Source organism: Chiloscyllium plagiosum, unplaced genomic scaffold, assembly GCF_004010195.1.
Source record: "Chiloscyllium plagiosum isolate BGI_BamShark_2017 unplaced genomic scaffold, ASM401019v2 scaf_7154, whole genome shotgun sequence".
NCBI lineage: Eukaryota > Metazoa > Chordata > Chondrichthyes > Orectolobiformes > Hemiscylliidae > Chiloscyllium > Chiloscyllium plagiosum.
In genome coordinates, this window is record NW_025215045.1 from 8736 (window position 1) to 14891 (window position 6156).

The window sequence follows — 6156 nt, forward strand, 5'->3', positions numbered from 1 at the left end:
ATGTCTATTCCCCACGGTAGAGGAAGTCCAAAGCTAGAGACGAAGGAAATATAAGAATTGTATGATAACTGACAGAACTCATAGCAGCACTGGCATACAGAAGGGTTTGGGCATATAGATCCGTGGAAGTGGTAAAGCAGGTGGGTACGGTGGTCAAGAAGAAACACAGCACGTTTCCTTGAGAGTAAGAGTTGGCGAGTTACACCTATTTAATCTGGCCATATTTTGAATACTACGTTCAGTTCTGGTCGCCACACTACCGGAAGGATGTGGGTGTTCTGGCAGAGGGTACAGACAAGATTCACCAGGAAATTGCCAGGTCTGAAGGGCTCTAGTTATGAGGAGAAGTGGCATAAACCTGATTTTTTTTTTCTCTCTGGGAAGACAGAGGCTGAGGGGAGACCTCGACAATATGATGAGACACAGATTGGTTGGACAGGGGTGGCAGGGTAGCTCAGTGGTTTGCACAGATGCCACACAGTGCCAGAGACCCGAGTTCGATTTCAGTCTCAGGTGACTGTCTGTATGGAGTTTGCACATTCTTCCTGCACGCCACCTCTCATGTCTGCAAGGGCTTCCTCCTACATTCCAAAAATGTGTAGGTCAGGGTGGATTAGCCATGCTCAATTACCCATAGTGTCCAGGGATAGGCAGGTTAAGTTGGATTGTCTGTGTGTAAATTGCCCAAGTGTTCAGGGATGTGTATGTCAGGTGCATTAATTTGGGGTTAATATAGAGTAATAGGGGTAGGGGAATGAGTCCCTGTGGGTTAATCTTTGGAGGGTCGGTGTTGCTTGTTGGGCTGAATCATCTGTTTCCACCCTGGAGGAATTCTGTGATCGTCAGAGGCTTTTTTTCTGAAAGGTCAACTAAAATAGGGCACAGGTTCGAGACAAGAAGGGGACTTTCAATGTTGTTAAACTTGAAAGGATTGAGAAAAGATTCACAAGGATGTTGCTAGGGTAAGAGCTTTAAACCACAGGGAGAGGCTGAATAGGATGGGGCTGTTTTCCCAGGAGCATCGCAGGCTGAGAGATTTTTTTTAAAAAGGTTTATAAAAACTTGAGGGGCGTGGATGGGGTGAATACACAAGGTCTTTTCCCTGGGATGGCGGAGTGCAGAACTGTTGTGGTTCTGTTTGCCGAGCTGGGCATTTGTCTTGCAAACGTTTCGTCCCCTGTCTAGGTGAAATCCTCAGTGCGTGGGAGCCTCCTGTGAAGGGCTTCTGTGCTGTTTCCTCTGGAATTTATAGTGGCCTGTCTGTGCCGCTTCCGGTTGTCAGTTCCAGCTGTCCGCTGTAGTGGCCGGTATATTGGATCCAGGTCGATGTGTTTGTTGATAGAGTCTGTGGATGAGTGCCATGCCTCTAGGAATTCCCTGGCTGTTCTCTGTTTGGCTTGTCCTATAATGGTAGTGTTGTCCCAGTCGAATTCATGTTGCTTGTCATCTGTGTGTGTGGCTACTAAGGTAGTTGGTCGTGTCGTTTCGTGGCTAGTTGGTGTTCATGGATGCGGATCGTTAGCTGTCTTCCTGTTTGTCCTATGTAGTGTTTTGTACATGAGCAAAACAAATGTCGTGTACAAAATCCCATGCAAGGACTGCACAAAACCTGGACCCAATATACCGGCCGCTACAGCGGACAGCTGGAACTGACAACCGGAAGCGACAGAGACAGACCACTATAAATGCCGGAGGAAACAGCACAGAAGTGCTTCACGGGAGGCTCCCAAACACTGAGGATGTCACCTAGCCAGGGGACGAAACGTCTGCAACACAAATTCCCAGCTTGGCGAACAGAACCACAACAACGAGCACCCGAGCTACAAATCTTCTCCTAAACTTTGAAGTGCAGAACTAGAGGGCATAAGTTGAGGGCGAGAGGGGAAACATTTAAAAGGGACCTTGCAGTCAACCTTCTCATGCAGAGGATTGTGCATGCATGGAATGAGCTGCCAGAGGAAGTGGTGGAGTCTGGTGGCGGCATCTGGATGGTTTTATGAATAGGAAGGGTTTAGAGGGATATGGGCCAAGTGCTGGCAAATGGGACAAGATGAATTTTGGATATCCGGTCGGCATGGACAATTTAGATTGAAAGGTCTGTTTCTGTGCTTTACATATCGGCCTCAGAACGACACGACCAACTATCCTTAGTAGCCACACACTCAGATGACAAGCAACATGAATTGGACAAGATGAATTTTGGATATCCGGTCGGCATGGACAATTTAGATTGAAAGGTCTGTTTCTGTGCTTTACGTCTCGGACTCTATGGCTGGTGAAAAATATTGGCATTCGTCGAAACATTTATGCAACAGAAAATTATAAGAGGGTAAAGATAAGCCTCACGTCATTGATCCACGAATCGTGGTGTAGTATGGATGTATTTCCAGTAATAGAGTCAGTATGACATGGAAGGAGTCCAAAAGATGGCTTCTTTTACAAAAAGTCACACTGGATACTTAAATCCGAGTCTTCTGGGAATCTAAGACAACCGTGCGTTAATATAAGACAGATAAGTCTGGGGTATATGGTACATATTTGATGGAATATTTGTGGCTCTAAAAGCCTGATTTGCAGTTGTTTCTGGGCTCGTAATATTGTACTGCAGCATATTGTATATCTTCAATAAGAACGTCAATACCGCATGATAGATGTCCATTCAGCAACTTGAGTCCATGTGAACTCTTCATGGAGTATACAATCCACCACATTACCCTGCTGTATACATTTACATATGGATCAGCACCAAGATCTTGGGTATTAAGAAAGGAAAGAATGTCCCACAGAAACTAGAATTCTGTGTTCTGATTTTCTATTGTGGACTGACAGCGATGACCTTTGCAATCTCTTTCCACAGGAATATTACAAGAGAAGAATTTGGAGGCAGAAATCTCAGACCAAACATCACATCGAAGTCTGACAGTCACTTGACTCACCAGGACTTAGATAGTGATGCCCTTGACAACAAGGAGGAGGTGGTCTGTCAGCTTAGTTAGGTTTTAAATGTCAATGTGACTGGAAACTCAGAGTCTCACATACCCACACACCAGAGTAGTGACCTGAACATGAAAAATTACTTCGCTGACTGGGAATCGAACCCGGGCCACGGCGGTGAGAGCACCGAATCCTAACCACTAGACCACCAGGGAGACATAAGTGCATGTTGGTATCTCTGCTGAAAATTGTTACCCTGCCCGGGAATCGAACCCAGGCCACGGTAGTAAGAAGACTTTTGCCGGTACATCCACCGATGTAATTTTTTGTATCCATTGCTCCCGATGCGATCACTACAATATTGGGGAGACTGGAGAGTCAAGTCACATCTCCAGGACACCTGCACCAATCAATCCCAACATTTCAACCCCCCACCCCACTCTGCCTTCACCGCCGCTCCCTTCCCACCCGACGCCTGTAGGAAGAACACCCCATGTTCTGCCATGACGTCAATGTGGACTTCACCAGTTTCCTCATTTCTCCTCCCCCACCTTACCACAGTTCCAACCTTCCAGCTCAGCACTGACATCATGACCTGTCCTACTTGCCAATCTCCCTTCCCCCCTATCCGCTCCACCCTTCTCTCTGACCTGTCACCTCCATCCCCACCACCATTCACCTATTTTACTCTTTGCTACCTTCGCCCCAGCACACCATCACCCCCAATTTATCTCTCCACCCTGGAAGCGTCCTGCCCCTATTCCTGATGAAGGGCTTTCGCCCGAAACGTCGATTTTCCTGCTCCTGGGGAGCTGCTTGACCTGTTGTGCTTTTCCAGCACCATTCTGATCTAAACACTGGCTTCCAGCATCTCCAGTCCTCACTTCTGCCTACCCAATAAACCCAGTGTGCTGATTTCTCATCAACAAATTGACACAAGCAGACACAACGTCTACAGAAACCCTAGCCACATTACCTTACATTAAATGCATCTGTTAAATGATGTCCAGACAACTCAGCCCTCTCAGCATCATGGTAGCCCACAAACCTACCAACACACTTAAACAGCGGCTAATGAACCTGAAATACCCGATACAAACAACCAGCAAACGAATGTTATTTACAAAATACCATACAAGGAAATATATACATGAACTCTGCCGCACAGTTCTCTGTGGCAAGAAATGCTGGGATGAGATAAGGAAGATATTTTCAGCCAAAAAGACTCGACACTGACTGGACAGCCATTTACAATCACCCCAGGCTGGAAGATCTGAAAGGATGAACAATTTTCTTATTTTCGGAAGATTCACAAATATGAGACTCGGTTTTGGTGTTTGTTCCCTTTCCAGAAGCTGTGAGCTGCATTTCAAACAGGTCGGTGGAGTCAGATGCGTCATCCATTGCGCCCCGGCACTGTGCGTATCTAACGCCGCCATGCTGCAGAGTTCTGACGTTATCACGGACATGCGCAGCAATGGGATCCTTCACAAGGTAAACAACCAAAGATAATCACCGTCACTGATTCCCTTCCATTGTCCCAACTTTGTGAAGCAGTATCTTTCACTGGCAAATAAAACACATTAATACTCAGGTGCCTGCTTCATTTCGATCACGACTTCATGCCCCTCACTGTTCTAGTCTCATTTCCAAACACTTGGCTCATAGCCTCATAAGCAGTTCTGTGGATATCTGCTTATTCCACCCTGACAGGCAGTGCGTTGCAGATTCTCGACCAGTCCCAATGTGAGTGAAATATCTTTCACCCTTAACTGATTTGAATCTTAAATAAAAACCGGGGAACAGTCTCCCTTTCTTTTTGACGACATTTCTCAGTTTGTAGTCGGCAGGGTTCACACCTGCGTGGGGAAACCGCAATAGATTTCAAGTCCGTCGCATTAACCACTCTGTCCACGAATGAAGAACCACACTGACAGCTTCATTTCCCAAGTCTCTCTGCCTGTGGAGCTGAGAAAGAGTGAATTATTGCTGGGTTTGTTTGAATCCAATCACTTCACAGGCTTCGAAAGGGTTAAATATCTGCACATGGCGAGTCTGCTTGTTTCATCCCGAAAGATTAAATGAACTTTCAGTTAAAAGCAAAAACAGAAATTGCAGGAGCAACTCAGCAGGTCAGGCACCATTGGTGGAAAGAGAATCAGAGACAATATTTCAGAACTCTTTTTTCTCCCACAGGTACCGCCGAACCTGCTGAGTTTCTCCAGCAGTTCCTCTTTCTGTCTCGGATTCTCAGCATCCGCAGTCCTTTACGTTAGAAATTAAATCAATTCAGCCTCATGTGCAGGAATGAAAATCCTTTCAATTTCCAAAAAGATTGGCAGAGATTTCAAGGCATTTGGAAAAAAAAGTAAAAGTGACATTAGGAAGAACATTTTCGCACAGGGAGTGGTTCGGATCCGTAAATCCCTGTCTGACCGTGACAAAGAGGCAGATTCACGAACATAAAAGGGAATTCGGTGGTCATGTTCAAAGTAACAATGTGGAGATTTACAGGGAGAAGGCAAGGGAATGATATGAATAGAGACTCTCATTTACTTTCTGTGGAGAACCAGGTGGGCCTCCAAGTGCGCTGTGACACGTGTTGTGATTCAGAGTGACCTCACCGTTCGACCAACGGAAGGTGGGAATTTAGAAAAGTTAATATTTACACAGTCTCCTCACGTCAACGCAACAGCAAAATGGTTTAATTATCCGCCAGTGGAGAGAGCCTATTCTTGGAGATGGGACAAACAGCTGGCTCAGGGATACCATTCCAAATTGCTCTCTTTGCCAGCAGTTCAGAGGGAGAACATTGGAGGGACAAAGGAGTGAATAACGATCTGTGTCGGAGGGTGACTAACTGTTAATGGAGACTGTTCCTGGCTAACAATAACTCGTGTGTAACAGCAGACGATGTGATAACAAGGCCTCGTGTGGGTGTGGTAGGGGTCAAGGGCATGGGGGAGTTCGGGTCCAAACAATATTGAACTCGATGTTGAAGGCTGGTGGGCTATAGGATCTCCAAGTGGAAAATGAGGCGTTGGTCTTCCATCTGGAGCTGAGCTTTGCTGAAACACTGCTGCATGCCTGAGACAGAGATGTTGGTCAGGGAACAGGGTGGTGTGTTAAAGTGACAGGCAACCAGAAGCTCAAGGCCTTTTTTTGCGGGCAGAACCGAGATGTTTCTGCGAAGCAGTCACCCAGTTTATGCTTCATGCTACG

General features: G+C 46.3%; 1 non-coding gene across 1 annotated transcript; it reads right to left on the reverse strand.

Annotated features, from left to right (window-relative positions):
* Positions 1–3077: 3077 nt before the first annotated feature.
* trnae-cuc lies at positions 3078–3149 on the reverse strand. Its single transcript has one exon. It is a non-coding gene; the product is annotated as a tRNA-Glu (tRNA).
* Between the last annotated feature and the right edge of the window lie 3007 nt (positions 3150–6156).